We start from the raw sequence: 16720 nt of genomic DNA on the forward strand, positions 1-16720 counted from the left end.
CACTGATTTGATGTTTCCATGGAACAATTCATTTTCATGAAACTGACAACTCTATCATATCCATACCAAAGAAGTATTAAAAATTGTTAATTTAAAAGGAACTCTTCTATGTTAATGGAATTTCTTTAGATCAATCTAGATAATTGCCCCCCCCCCAAAAAAAAGTCTGTAAACAAAATGTGAGGAAGATAGATGACCCAGAAATCCCCCAAAGCATTTTTACCCTATTACATGAAATTGTATAATTTAAAATAGGCAGAAGTTGAATCATATTTTCTGAATTCATCTGAGAGAATCTCAACAGCAAATAAATTGAATTGCAGGGAATTTTCTGTTTGAGTTTTGTATTTGTTTGGTTGGTTTTAGTAATTTGATCTTCAATTTTGTTCCAGGACAATTCCATTATTTTTCCATGCCTTTTAATCTACTGGTTTAAATATATGTCAGCTCTAGCAAAGGAGGTAAGAACTAGGACTTCGAACTCTAACCTGGAGTATGAGTGTTTAATTACTTCTATGACTTCAGTCATTGAGACTGTCTGAGCCTTTTATTTATGAAACGGAGGAAGAAAGTGAACAAAACCTTTTCTACCAGCACCATTTTGATGGTCTATTCCTGTACATTTTCACTGATGATTCTTTAACTTTTTTTTTTAATCTTTAATCCTCCGAAACTGGGAAATAAACAACAGAATATGCTTCCAAAACTTCATTTAGAAACTGAAAATGAAAAATTTCCTTTAACACTTTGGAACAAAAGGAAGTTTTAGAAAAAAATTTGGGGAAAAAAAGTTTGGTGACACCTGACTTTTTTCTGATCCACTTTAAATTCCTACACAATTTCTACTTGGTCTACTCAGAAAGCTGAAAAAAATATGTTTATAAAACATTCTAAATTACTAATAGGGTAGGTAAAGTTGTATTTAGTGATAAAAAATTGTTTACTTTTGAACAGTATAGTGAGGAACATTAATCTTCACTTAATGGCACATTATATTCTTTAGTTAGCCACCTTTTAACAAGAAATTATCAATATCATTTGCTTAACAACGCTAACAACTACCCAGATATCCTGACTGGACTTAAGAAACATTGCATTTATTCTGCATTCAATGAATCAACTGAAAAAAGAGAGATAAAAACACCTAGAATTCCAGGAACCTTCTGAAAGACACATCACATCTACTGCCTGATTTTGTCTTCAGCCATTACACTTACAACAACACAATGCCAACAATTCAGTGAAGATCAATTGGCATAAACCCAGAGAAAGGCCCTGGTGAAACCCATCCTGCAGAGAGCACTCTAGTGTAAAGGAATTGGAAGATGCAATTCCCAAGATCTATACCTTTGTCCAGTAACTATGGAAGGTACAAGGATGGCTGATCCATGTAGTGAAGCAAAAAGGGGTGAAAATATAGGGTGATTATTCCAACTTCTACTAAATTCTGCTTTTACTCTGTGAAAGAAACAATACGGGCAGAAAAAAAATCATCATTCCTTATTTTCATACTTTAATTTTTTTTATGGTTAAGTCTTTATCTTTTTGTCCTATTCCAATATTTTTTCCCTTTGTGCTTCCTGTGGATAAGTATTATTGCTTTTTCTATTGTAGCAATGCCCAGAAGCCGACAGAGATCAGAATCCTGATACATTTGGAATTGTATATGCAAAGAGTAGAAGCAAATCCTACTTCTAAGCATTCATATTCCAAAGGGACATAATTAACAAAGTGGCAAGAGGAAAAAAAAAGTGTTCTGGTTTGGTCTTCTCAGAGTTACACAGCTGGGTAGTGGAAGAAGCAGGAATAGATCAACAGGCAGCGGCTGCTATAGACTTCTGAGCACAACAGAACTGCAGTGAGTCTAGCAGGGGGCCACTGAGATGTCTGAGGAGCTGGAGCACATGACATACAGTGACAAGCTGGGAATTTGATTGTTTAGCTTAAAGAGAGGCTCAGGGAATACAGTTGTCGTGTTCTTCTGCCCAAAGGGGTGTTGTAGAGAAAACAAAGTCAGACTCTTCTCAGACGTGCATGAAGAAAGGAGTGAAGACAATACTCAATACTCACGGGCTGGAAGAAGGAGAATTCAAAGTGGATGGAAGGAAAAGATTCCCCTTCACAACAGTGTCTGAGCACTGGCACAGGTTGCCTAGAGGGGAAAGGGGATCTCTATCCTTGGAGATTTTCAGAACATACTTAGATAAACTCCTGAGTAGCTTGACCTAGCTTTGAAGTCAGTCCTGATTAGAGCAGGAGCTGGACTGCAGATTTCTAGAATTCCCCTCAGTTCTGCAACCTTCTACGATTCTATATATTCACTAGAGGATTTTGGCCACAAGCACTTCCACTAAACACAGTACTGCTGAAAACTAGATCTGGTGGGGTAAGAAATGATCTGCATTTTAAGCAGGGAACCAGGTTAGAAGAAAGATAGTTCTGAAGAACAGCAACTGTATATATATGCTCACAGTCCAGGAGTTTTTCAGTGATTTCATATTCATATAGAGGTATTCCCACAGCCAAACACACATCCTTTTTTATTGTCCCAAAAGAATATGAGTCTGTGCTTACTGGTTATAATAAGCCCATCTGACTCTTTATCACTGAACTGAGCCTCTGATTACATAGATAGGTTGTATCGTGGGCACTAGTGATAACTAGGACACAAGCACTGAAACAATTACTGATGACACCCTCTAGTACAACAATTATTTTTCTAAGATAGCAGTGATTCTCTTTCTGTTATGTTTTATTGTGAAACTTACTTTTTTCACTGTGCTTTATACAAGCTGCATTTGTAAACCCTGTTTTATTGCAGAATTGGCAAAATCTGATAGTGATTGCTGAGGAGCTGGAGGTGAAGGAAAATAAAACCATGATCATCTTGATTAAAGGAGAGAAAAACTTAAATATCAACTTGGCGTTAATACATCTCACTTGATGTCTTTATTCTTCAGCGTTAGTTAATTCATTTTTCAAGAACAGTCAAAAGCTCTTAAGGAAGTGTTGGCTTAGTCACTACAGTGTACCTTTTCTCTACAACTTCCATTAAATTAGTAAGGCATACTAATGTGATATATTTGGATCTGCTTTGAATAGATATACATTTATATATGCTATTATCCCAATAAGAATGCCGCAAAAGTATTTTGTTGGTTTTGTTTGTTGTTGGTTTTTGTTGTTGTTTATTTCTTTATTTGCTTCACTACTGGTTGATTTCTTTAAATATACTTCTTAGTTTCCTTTAAATATACTTGTTAGTTTTCTGGGTGCCTGAGTGAAGGTCCATAGAAGTAGACAAGACCTTACACTTCAATGGAGTAAGTTCACAATGAGTCTGGAAGGTCAGCAACAGTGACCAAAGAATCTTTAAAAAAGGTCAGCCATTCCTCAGTTTCTTTAACTAACTGGTTTGTCATTAAATAACTTAACTTAATGTAAAACATTTAGCAGTTTTACCTGCTCTATTATGATGTGGGTTAATGGCTTTTAAATTTCAGACAATGATGTTGATTTCAGTAAATTTTGCATCCTATCCTTGATCTCTTTAGGAAGAAGGTATTTTAAACATACATGACAAAGCAGGTTGTATATTCACATCTATTAATTTCTGCTTTACTTTTAGTCATCAGGCAAAAGTGAAAGGGTCATATCTAAGCTGTCTTGAAAGCTCTTGTATTTTAGAATTTGAATACTTCATAAATTTGAATATAAATTTGTCATCGGAAAATGTTCCATAGAATTACAAAATGAGATATAACTAATTATTCTCAATAAAACAGAATATATATGTCTGTCTTTATTTATTTATTTCTGCAGAGGAAGAGAGTATCTTAATATATTATTCCCAAAGTATAATGTTTCTTAGAGAATTTTTTTTAGCTTGTGTTTTTGAAATACAGTAACATTTTATTGATCTGTGAACTTCCATCAGGTGTTATAATAGCATGAAGTAAAATATTTGGTCCATAATATTAACTTTAGTAGACCTAAGTACTTAGCCAATATTTGGGGCTCTACATGCTATTTTTGTTGGTTTAGACAGAGAAGATAATGGATGGCAACTGAGACATTAAAAAAAAATATCTCAAAATGGCACATAATTTTGTTTTCTTGCACTACAAAAGGTCTAATTTAGTTTATTTTCAGACAGTTTTGGAGCTTCAGAGACAGTTATACCTCAGAGCCATGCAGTTTTTCTGTGCCTGAGGCTGTGGTTATTTTTTGTCCTTCTCTAATAGTTGTTTTCATTGCCTTTTTTCTCTGGTTAATGGGGAATTAGGCTCTATAAATGTGTGCGTAAGCAGTTAAGCCCAGTTCTGACAAACTCTTCAGGAAGCCCTGTTATCTACAGAACAACAGGCTGAACTGCTGAGATACTTGAACTTCTTTATTAGTTTTGTCCTAACTTTCCACAATATTTTGATGGTCAGATTTACTCATCATTTGGGTCTAACTCATAATCATCCAAAGGACTCACTGCGGGGGGGGGGGGAACCTAAGTAGGAATCAGTGCCCTTCCTGAGTAGATTTTCTCCCAAGACAGCTGGTAGGGTCCAGGAGCTAGAATAATCTGAGTTGGCTCTCTCAGAACCCGCTCCAGAAGTGCAGAGAACTAACTCTTCAATGGTGCACTGAAATCAGGATTTTCCACTTTTCCTGTTCATCAGCTCTCCTTGAGGAAGAACTACATTGGCACGCCTGTCATCCCCTTAGGGATAACAGTGGTTTTATGGGAAGAGTTCTGATCCCATCAAAAGATGATTTAGTAAATTTACTGTCAATCTACAGAGAACAGCAAATACTCAGTTAAATTGCTCACCTGGTTTCAAATAGCTGCTCTGATAAAAGTTTACATATTTTAAATCAGGTATTCTTTGAATAAGAAACTGGAATCCAAGTAATTTTCTTCTGAGGGAAGAGCTTTTTCTCACAGACTAGGAGATCACATTTCGTTCTTTTGTAGATTCAGAAAATTCACAGAATAGTAGAAAATGTGCTACAACCTACAATTCGCTGCCTAGACTACAGTCTAACGAAAAGAAGTATCTGTTTTCAATTGTATGTAGCATGACATGAAGGAGCTAGTTTGTTTCATTCCTGCTGTTAACATCATTCTTTTGTTTACTATCTGTCCTAATTGCAGCTTAATTAAATATACAAAATGCAATATATCACAGAATCATAAAATGTTTGGGGTTGGAAGAGGACCTTGAAGATCATCTAGTTCTAACCCCTCGTTCCATGGGCAGGGACACCTTCACCTAGACCCATGCAACCTGACCTTGAACACCTCCAGGGATGAGGCATTCACAATTTCCTTGGGCAACCTGTTCCAGTGCCTCGCCACCGTCACAGTAGAGATTTTTTTCCTAATATCTAACCTAAACCTACTCTCTTTCAATTTAAACCCATTCCCCCTTCTCCTGTCACTACATGCACTTGTAAATAGTGTTGTCCCATCTTTTCTCTAAGTTCCCTTCGGGTACTGGAAGGCCACAGTTAGGACACCCTAAAGCGTTAGGACCCTGAAGCGTTCTCTTTTCCTGGCTGAACAATCCCAATTCTTTCAGTTTTTCTCCATAAGAGAATGCTCCATCTCTCTGTTCAGCTTTGTGGACTCACTTCAACAGATCAATGTCCTTCCTTCGCTGAGGACTCCAGAGCTCGATGCAGTACTCCGGTGGAGTCTCCCAAGAGCAGAATAGAGGGGTAGAATCCCCTCCCTTGACCTGATGCCCACACTGCTTTTGATGTAGCCCAGGATACAATTGGCTTTCTGGGCTGCAAGCACACATTGCTGGGTCATGTCCAGCCTCTCATCCACTAGCACCCCCAAGTCCTTCTCGGCAGGGCTGCTCCCTGAGTAACTTCAAGAGGAATACTGCTGCTGAATTGGGAAGACAGTGCAATGCAACGGTTCAAAGTAACAGCAAGAGTAGTGAATGTGATGTCAAAATACCAAGTCAGTTACGACAAGTATGGGAATTTTTAAACTTTAATATGTTGAAGTTGCAAAAGCTTTTGCATATGTAGAAAATGGTTGTTGCTCAGCCAAAAGAATACTTCTCCTGCCCCAAAATGTAAGAGGAAAAATTAGGGAAGGCATTTTTGTTGCTTCTTTGCAATGCTAGAAAATCTTTGGTAAAAGTGGTAATGGAAAACCCTCAATAAAACTGACAGTTACTCTTCCAAGGGTGAAGACAAATATGTGTCGCACATACATTAGCAACCAGAACTGAAAGTTTGAGGAAAGAGAATAAGAACAGGGCTAGTACAGAGTAATACTGTTCTGTCAAATACTAGGAAAACCACTTGTTATGGGAAAACAAAACACACATTTAATTATCCTTCCGATAATCAACGTAAATAAAAAAGACAACCCCAAATTTAACTTCAGTAAAAGAAAGAGTAGGAAATACTCTGGATGTAGTGGCAAATTCAATCTCCCAAACCTGGTACTTTTATTTTGATAACACATTTCCTCGTGTATTTTTTTTTTACATAGCCTAGGATTCCAAGGCCTGGGCTTCAGTATGACTAGATTCATGGCAATACAGTAAGTGTTCTGCAGCATGACACATCCCTTGTGTAAAGTGAGAGGGCACTTAAATCATAGTATCTACCCTTGCATCTGGTCAAAGCAGATAACACTGCTATTTGTTAGGCACATGCCATTTATTATCTGCCCAGACCATTTATGTAGTCCCTTGTGAATAGATGACAAAACTTACCAGGGCTACACTTAAATCAATAGGTAAAATGGATGATTTCATGCTGTCACTTCTTTGAGACACTTCCCAAGTCAAAGGTTATATCTGCCTTTTTCATTGTAATAATCATTGATGGATTATCTTCTGTGGATTTATCTAATCACTTTTAAAAATTATATATATTTGGGTACATCTATGGCTTTCTGGGACAAAGAATTCTATAGTTTAACTATACTTTGCATGGAAGAAGTCCTTTCTTTGTTTCTGATCTGCAGCTTGGTAATTTCATTTGATACTTACTATAGTTCTTGTAATAAATAGCTAATTATTCCCTATTCACCTTTTTTAGGACAGTCATGACTTTATAGACCTTGTCATATTGTCTCCCTCAATTATTTCTTTTCCAGATTAAAAGATCCTAAAGTCATTTAATCTCTGCTTGTATAAAAACTCTTACATGCATTTGCCTTGTTGTCCTGTACCCAGAACTCCCACAAAATAGATTCTGGATGCGAAGCTGTAAATATTGAAAAATAGAAAAGCATTTGTCAAAAATTTACCCTGAATAGGCAATCTGTTGAGCGCAGTGAGATAAGCAGAGATAACCTCTAGTTCTTCAGGCCTCAGTGAAACTTTATTTCTTCCTACATAGCTTTCTTCACTGGCTTCAGTAGCTGCAATGAATCAGAGCATGATCTTGACAAACAGTGCCTTTACTGCTTCACAGCCCCAAGTCAGCCCCACATCTAAATAAGGCACAGATCTCGTGGCTGAAGCATAAGGCTGTGATTGAAAAGGGTTTAAAAGAATTCTTACTGGAAGCTATCAGATGAGGTTTAGGAGATAAGAAATGTCAGGATTAAGATAAACTTTTGTCTGCTTGATTGTGGTGTTTGCAAGTTTTAGATTTTCTCCTCTTTCAACAGAAACTGGAAGCTTCCTCAGAAAATGCAGATTACATTTACAGAAAGAAATAAGAAGAGACATCTGTTGGTACTCCGTCCAGCCTTCTGCTCCAAGCAAGTTCACTGTTGAAGTTAAAACAGGTAGCTGAAGGCCATGTCCAAACAAAGACCTCTTTGACTATTTTTAATGCTGGAAATGTCGCCATCACTCTCGGCAAGCTGTTCCACTGCTAAACCACCTTCACTGTGAAATTTCTTTTCTAGTATTTGAACTGTGATGTCTCTTTAGTAACTCGTGATAACAGATTTGTAATTTTAGATTTTTTTCAGAGATCCCTTTTAATTATCCCAAAGGAGTGACTTTCAAGTAAAACTGGTTGTTTCTCTCTTTTTGACTTAAACACTGAAAAGGCAGACTCTGTCAGTGGACTTTACACTTATTTTGACAGGCTGGAGTTATACTGGTTAGAGATCTTAAGTCTTGTTCAATCTTTCACCTTTCCGTACCTTTGTCTTCAGTTTTAGTATCCTCTGGGACATGATCCCTTATCACTTATTCAAGACTCTACTTTCATCTCTACCTAATTCTTTTTTAATTTATTCGTGTTTTCCCAACACCCTTTGGATTTTTCCCAACTTCAGTCTCCCTGATCAGGCCATTATTCCCGGTCTCCTCCTGGTACCTCCTTGAAAATTAACTCTTTCAACATCTGGTCCAGTCACTGCCGAGGGCTGCAATCCCGCTCAGGTGGTTTCTCACCAGCAGGAGGAGTGCTGCGATCACAGGAGAGACATCACCTCCTTTCACATCCAGGATGCTATGGCCCCGGGGCAAAAACTACAGGTGCATTTCTGTTAGGTCCTCAACTTAAATCTCGTTTAAGGTTTTTGGGTGGACTACTCAAATCTGTCTTGGCATTTCAAGAGGAAAGGTAAGGATTTTATTCTGCAATTAAAAAAAAAAAAGGTGGGGGGGGAAACTCATATGTGTATGGTTTGATTTGACTAGAACTTCCTCAAAAAAATGTTATATCACTTTCTTGTGTTCACATATAAGGTAATATTTATTTATTTTGTTTATGTCCTACTATGATACTTCTACTTTCTTTCTTGCTTAGATTTTAATTTTGGAACCTATCATCTCTCAAAATGGCATAAACATTTTCCAAAATAACAAGGGGACAGGGGATGCGTGAACCATACACCAGATGCTTTGTTTCTACCAAGGTCTTCACCTAGAGAACAGACATGTTCTACTACATTAGTTATGGTATCACAATAAAACAAATATTGTGTCCAAATAAGAATTTCTAACGGGTTTCTAAGGATCTGTTCCATATTAATTTGATATATGAAAATGTATTGTTAACTCAGTAACATTATTATGAAGCTGACCCTGTGTGTTGAAAATGAGCAAGATCCCTGTTACAGGAGGCAGGTGTACGGACCCCTTCCTGACCACATGACTGTTCAAACCACCCAAATCCTAACAACAGTACAAGATTTCAGAAGGCAAATTGTTTACTGTACCTAAGAAGAACCTGGAGATACCCTACAGACTGCTTCTACTGCATCCCTGGAACAGCTTGTTTCACCCACCCTCCTCCTAGCTATTGCTATATGAAGCTCGTACTAACCGTTTCAACATTTAGTTATACCTGCCCAACTTTCTTATATAGTTGTTGAAACAACTATTTTCTCACTGGCAAACAGTAATAATGGGGTTTAACTCTTCATTTGTGACAATTCTACATTTTCTTATACATTTGAAAATCAACAACTGAATTAAAAGTTCTAGTCAATTGTTACTTCATATAGTGACCGATTTCAGAATAAGACCTTCAAAGTCCTGAATTACAATTTATATATTGATGACTGTAGTTGATCAAGGAGTTTTGTTAAATTCAAACTGACAGGGTTTCTCTTTTTTGTTATTTCTCTCTCCTGAAAACCTCAGCACAATTTTTATTATATCTTTCAACCTGAAATCTGTCTGAAGAACAACAAACATAAAGCTTTTTTTTTTCTGTTGGAGCTAAAATTTCAGACAGCAATATACTAATTCATGTAGAGACACCACAACACAAAATCTTTAGGTAATTTACAGAAAGATATTCCAAGCAGAAGAAACTATTAGAGTACCTGTATCACTAAATCGTGGTTATTTGCTCTCAGTTTGCCTTCAGAACTATAGTCATAAAATCATGGAAACATGCAAAGGTTTGGGTTGAAAGGGACCTTAAAGATCACCTAGTTCCAACCTCCCTGCCATGAGCAGGGGCACTTTCCACTAGACCAGATTACTCAGAGCCCCATCAACCTGACCTTGAACACTTCCAGGAACGGGGCATCCACAACTTCTCTGTGCAACCTGTTCCAGTGAACCCCCTTCACAGTGAAGAATTTCTTTTAATATCCAATCTAAACCTGATCTCTTTCAGTTTAAAGCCATTACTGCTTTTCCTGTCACTCCATGCAGTTGTTAAAAGGCCCTCTCCAGCTTCCTTACAGGCTCCCTTCAGATACTGGAAGGGTGCAATGAGGTCCCCCCAGAGCCTTCTCTTCTTCAGGCTGAACAACCCCAGCTCTCTCAGCCTGTGTTCATAGGAGAGGTGCTTCAGCCCTCTGATCACCTTTGTGGCCCTCCTCTGGACTCACTCCAACAGGTCTATGTCCTTATGCTGGTGTCCCTAGAGCTGGACACAGAACTCCAAATGTGGTCTCACAAGAGCAGAAGGGTGAAACCATTTCTGCTGGACATTCTTTTTTTGATGTAGCCCAGAGTGGTTGTCCACAAACCAGAATACAGTTGGCATATATAACATTATGCACTAGTCCATATGATACTAGGTCACTCCTATTTTCTGTAGTGAATCAATTGGCTGGCTTGGTATATAGCCACAGGTGTAGTAGTCTGTAAAGTAGCTTTCTTAATGCCTGACTTTTCTGCCTTTTTATGGAAAACAACAGTGCAGGGCCCTGGAGGCTGCCTGGGACATGAACAAATCAGGGAGGGGTCTCTGTACGTACATATTCTTTACTTATGGCTCCTCTGCAAACAGCATCTCCAGGCACAACTGGAAAAGAAGGCACAGAATTCTGGTTCTGAAAAAAAAAAAATAGACAAACCACACCGCCCTCTTAGCAATACTGTTTAATATGGGAAAGCTGCAAGTTATTTATGCAAAAGTTTGGGATAAAGACCACAGCTCAACGTGCACACTTCCAGTGTGCTGAGCTGCATTGGCTCTCTGGCTACTTGATGGGTTAACCCTAACCCTAACCAACTCCCCTCTCCCATGAAAGGAAGGAAAGAAGACTCATCAATCAAGATACTACCACTTAATGACTGAAGCAAAAGCTGCACACAGGAGCAAAGTAGAAAGAAGAATTCCTTCACTACTTTTTTTTTGTTTCTAACCAGAAAACTTGCAGAGCATTTCTATTTTCATTTCTATTTTGAAAGTTTTGGGGTTTACAGATACATACTGTGATATATTTGATTTCATCCAAAATGCATGAATTGACAAAGATATTTTCTATACTCAACTATTTTCTCAAGTGAATTCTAAACTTAAGAAATTAAATAGTTCATATGAGAAAAATGTATCAACTTTGTGATTCCTGCCTTGGGCACTGAACTGCTTTTCATTACTTTCAACAGAGAAAGATTTGTCTAAAATTTTTTTTTTTTTTGTAAGTTTTACTGAGTTTGAGATGCTGCAATGCACAAGGATTTTTGAAAGATTAATTTTTTATATGTTAGTGGGCATAATTTGTGTGTTTCAACTGTAATTAGTGTTACATAAGGGCATGAATGCAGCACTGACTTTACATTTCTTTTAGGAAAGTTAGTTCTATTTTTATAATTCCTTCCATGACTATTCCACATTAGATTTCTGTATGAAATTATTCAGTACATTGGAATGTTTCCAGATAAGAGGAAATACATGCATGCAAATAAAGCAATTTAAAATCCTAATTATTATCAGAAGTGACTTTTGCAGCCAGTTCTGCAAAACGTCATCTGATTTCTATGTTCAATAGAAGTTAAAAAAAAAAAGAAAAAATAATTGATTTTTATTTTAAAATGTTACACTTTAAATATTTCTAACAAATGGCTGGTTCTCTGTGGCAGTAATCTAATTAAGTAGACTTTGCTTATGGAGAAATGGATAAAAATACTAATGTAGGGGATGAAGTAGGTAGGTGAGGGGGATGAAATATGAGAAAATGATGAAAACTCACCTGCCTCTGGTTGGGATGAAAAGAAAGTCCTCTTAAGTCACCATAACTTCCTGCTGTTCTTGAAGTAAGAATAATCTGTAAGGTGTTGGTTTTCTGAAATTTTATGCTCTTGTTAATCTGTGTTTTTCATTTGCTTTCATGGTTGATCTTATACTTAAAGGTATGATTTCTTATAACAGTAGTTTAACATGTGCAACTCACAGTTTCTTCCAAGAAGGAAATTTTCTTTTTGCCTGAATCATTTCCTTTTTATAAAATTTTTCTTTGTCTCTTTAGTATCATGACTCTTGTACACATATCTGTGGATGGTTAGCGCTTCGAGATCCTTGAAATGAGGATTTGAGTTCCCTGGAATGTCAAGGGTGTGGTTCATCACTCTTCAAACTAGAAAAGCACAGAAACCAAATGCTCTACCTTCCTGAATGACAACTAGTAATTATGTAAAAAATGGCCACTTGCAGTATCCAAGCTAGTTGTAAGTGAGCTGAAAACATTCTAAGTCTTGAGCAGGCTTACCTATTTGTCCATGGAGCCTTCACCAGAACTGACCTTAACTTAGAACCATATCGTATGCACATGTGTTCCTCTCTCTCCAGACCAAGGTATGCTCAGGAGTCCAAGCTTACATAGCCTGGGAATGCTAGCATTCAAAATTAAGATTATTTGAATAACTGTTCAAATCTGTTTGCCAACTTAATTAATTCTCTATTTCAGTTTGGACACTTAATCATCTGGCCATCATTGCTGTTACTTGGAACAAGCCAGGGAAACATGGGTGTGTAAGAGAAGACACTTTCTGCCAAGGTCCTTGTTCTACAGTTTGTTCCCAAATTGGCTACTTCTTTGTAATACAATCTTCTAAGATACCTAATAATGTCCTCTGTGCTCAGAGCCTTTGCCATGCCCTTATAAACATGCCATGTGCTTGGCATTATGCTGCGGAACATCAGGTTTGGCAGATTGCAAATTGCACTCCTGTTTTATGTACTGCTGTGCTTATTAATTATGATGGCTTAGGACCAGAGGAAAAAAACTCATAGTCCAGAGGGGACAGGAGTCAGGGCATGCATTTGCAAAGAACTTGCTCTCAGCCAGAATTCTGCTGTATCATGGGGCTGTGCCGGCAACCCCTTGGAAAGCTGGATGGGCAGTTCAGCACTGCTGGTTCCCAGAATGGCACTAAGCAATACTACTTTAAATTTAAGAAATTAAAATGGCCTGTTTGAAGGTGCAGAACCACTGAACAGGCAAAAGTTGTAACTTTGCCATGCCTTCCCTTTCAGCAAGCTGCATCAGTCCTTTTCTAAAATAGTTTAAAATACAAGCATATACCTGTGAGATGCTCTATTGTAAAGGCACAAAGGATTCTGTAGTCCTGGCCAGGGCTCTCTTGGTGATAAAAAGGATGATTGTGAGAAATCCTATCCTATCGTATCCAAGTACCAGGCTGTGTACACAGTGAAAATGGTATAAATGCAGACTGAATATGTACACTGTAGGTACACTACAAGTGTACGTAGCTCCTATTACTTTTCAATATCAAAGTGTTAGACATGGTTGAAACTGTTCAGAGAAAACCAGGGTATTTATCATTACAATCTACAGTATGAATTCTGTCTGCCCATTCATCCAATTTATGCAACATGTCTGTGAGACACACTTCCCTGTAGTGCTTTGATATTTCATAAGTTTTCATGTGATTACATTATATTCCTGGCTTGGGAATTTTTTTTAAAGTATTCAGAAAGCCTGTCAGTTTCCTGGAAGGATTTTTTTTCTCTACCAACTGGAAATCATATTTAAAATTTTCCAATTTAATTTTTAAAATAGTTTTAAACATTTCCTTTTCATAGTTCCAAGTTTCCTCAATTTCTTTATCAGTTAACAGCCATGACATAAAATGTATTTGAAATATTGTATTAACCTGATGTTTCATATCTATCCAAATCTTTAAATAATTTTTGAAAAATGGCATTTGTCACCTGAACTGTAGACAAAAATATTTCAAATGTGAAAGAACCCCAAGGTCAAATCAAATGTTTTGAAGAAGTTAAATGGTGAACAGAGTTATGTACAACTATCTCAAAGGATGCTGCCATTATTATTCACGTCTTCGTAAGACTGATACATCACCTTAGTAACTGAATTGCCATAATGATTTAAGATAGTTACTTCTAACTGTCATTCCTCATTGTTAATTAAATCTATTAGGTTCCAAATTGTCTAGAATAGCAAAGAATCCAAAATATATGCTAACCTATTTCTACCTAAGTCAATTTCTGTATTAATAAATCCCTCAGGTTTCAGTGCACTTACAAGCAGTCTGCAAAGATGATCTTCCAAAAAGGACAGAAGTGTTTTGGGAAGTCTGCCAGAATGTTTTGATTTAAAGATTTAAAGAATTTTTTTTTTTTTGACCTAACACTTTGCCAAAGGCATGTCACCTACCAGAAAGTGATCAAGTTCATTTGATCAGTAGTGCATTTGTCATCCAAGAATTCATAACAGACCATAAACCCAAATCCATTTCTAGCTTATTGCAATTGTGGTGCTCAACACATTGGTTTAAATCTCCTTGGATGACTAAGGCTATGAACTGAATGTGGGTACATGAACAGACAGTTATTGCCTCCCAGTTGATGTGCAGGGACCTGGTTTTATATGCTTCTGCTCTGTGTTGCATTGCCTCATATAGTGATTGTCACTTCAGTATCCACACAAGGCTTTGACAGGTATGTTTTCTTCTCTTCTGTTGGCTATGGAGATCTCTCCTTACAGCTTGCTGATATTCTTACTATCTCCTGGTGATATAGATGTACATATGCTACAGTTTACTTTTTTTTCCTGGCTCTTACTACCCTGTAGGACCCCCAGAAATTCCTGTAAACCCAAGTTTAAACTGCAAACCCATACTTCCCTGGGAGTCATGACATCTCATCTCAAAAAGGTCAGCTTTGCAGCAAGCCTTTCGCGTTGTTTTGAAATTGTCTCTTCAGCAAGCTGATAAAAAGAGATTTTGCAAAAAGAAGTGTTATCCTGTTTCCTTCTAACAAAGCAAAACCCCTTCCAGAGGCCTACCCAGGTCTATAATGCTCTACTGTTTGCAATTATTTCATTTGAAAAATGCACAGCTATGCTGTGTAGTCAGGCAAGTTAGGAATTTTAGTAATTTGGGAGGTAGCTGCTGAAAGGTGTTGTGCTAGAGACATCTGGGGATGAGTTTAGTAGTCTACTACTTTGTAATTAACACTTGATATTTTAAACTGGTATTTAGTTATAATCTCATGTGAGAAAAGGCCTGGTTGCATCTCTGAGATAACATCTCAGATTGCTTCTGAATAAGAGCTTTCAAAAATGAATGCATATTGCCACAGATTCCCATGAGGAGAGACCTGATCATAGTCTTCAACTGCCTCGTGAGAGGAAGAGGAGGGACAGACACTGACCTCTTCTCTGTGGTGACCAGTGACAGAACTTGAGGGAGTGACCTGAAGGTGTGTCAGGGGAGATTTAGGCTGCATATTAGAAAAAGGTTCTTCACCCAGAGAGTGGTTGGGCACTGGAACAGGCTCCCCAGGGCTACAGTACCAAGCCTGACAGAGTTCATGAAGTGTTTGGATGATACTCTCAGGCACATGGTGTGACTCTTGGGGTTGATCCTGTGCAGGGTTAAGAGTTGGACTCAATGATCTTTGTGGGTTCCTTCCAACTTGGCAGATTCTGTGATTCTGTGGTTCTGACTCAAAGAGCAGAGGATTTAATGAAGTAATAATTTAGCAGTTAAGTGGACTGGAGATGCTACAAATCAGAAGCATTCCTCTAGGATTAGAACCAGCGATGTATGTAGTGTAAAATTAGGCATGGTGAATGTTTTAGGAATCTGAGAAACCAGATTTTACAGGAAGATGATCCTAAAGTGGAGGCTAAAAGTCAGCTTTGCTCTTTACTGATATGAAAAGTCCAGGAAGTTTTAAGACTTTCCTCTAAGAAAAAGATACTTTGCAAAGATAATTAATTCAATACATGGGTAGCGATGATCCACAGAAATTAATGCATGAATCAATAGAAAAAGTTTTAAGGGAAATGGTTCAATACTTACGGAAGCCATAAAAAATTAATGAAAAAAATTCATTCGTTTTCTCCCTTATTTCCATTTAGATGAGCTCAAAGCGAGCAGTTAGCACAATAAAATGTGATTACTTTTTAAACTATTCAAAAAGATCTGAATAAAAGGCAGTGTCTAAGTATCATATCTCAAAGTATTTAGAATGCAATTTTTATAGTGAGCTCATTAAATATTATGTCTGAATAACAGATGTTTTAATGGTGAGAAAAGATTACAAAGTGCTAAATATTAATTTCCACTTTGGGTGAATGAGAAGTCTTATATTTCACTTGTGCAGCAGTAGCAATGCCAGAACTTGAGTTTTCATCAAACTATCATTATACATGACACAGAGTTTGAAACTCCTTTCTCTCAACTGCATACAGTTCTGAGATTATTTTTTATTTCATTTTTTTTAAAACAATACACTTCCTGGTCTTACAATTACATTTAAAAGTATTGAAAATATTGTCTAAAAAGCCCATAATCAAACAGCAAATACCAGAGACATACAGAAAGCTATAGCCTATATAACACCAGGACAGGTCTCCCCTGTTGCAACATACTTCATAACAGCTGATATTATGACAGTCATACTTGTGAGGCCACTCTCAAATCCCCTTTGAAAGGCTGTGATGATCAGAAGAGTTTTCTGGGACTGGAAGACAGCAAATGTCACTCCAGTCTTCCAGAAGGGTATCAGAAAGGGCTCAGGTAGGTACAGATCTGTCAGTCACACCTTGATC

The sequence above is a fragment of the Manacus candei genome, unplaced genomic scaffold (genome assembly GCF_025592945.1).
Source record: "Manacus candei isolate 608988 ecotype Guabito, Panama unplaced genomic scaffold, ASM2559294v1 h1tg000049l, whole genome shotgun sequence".
NCBI lineage: Eukaryota > Metazoa > Chordata > Aves > Passeriformes > Pipridae > Manacus > Manacus candei.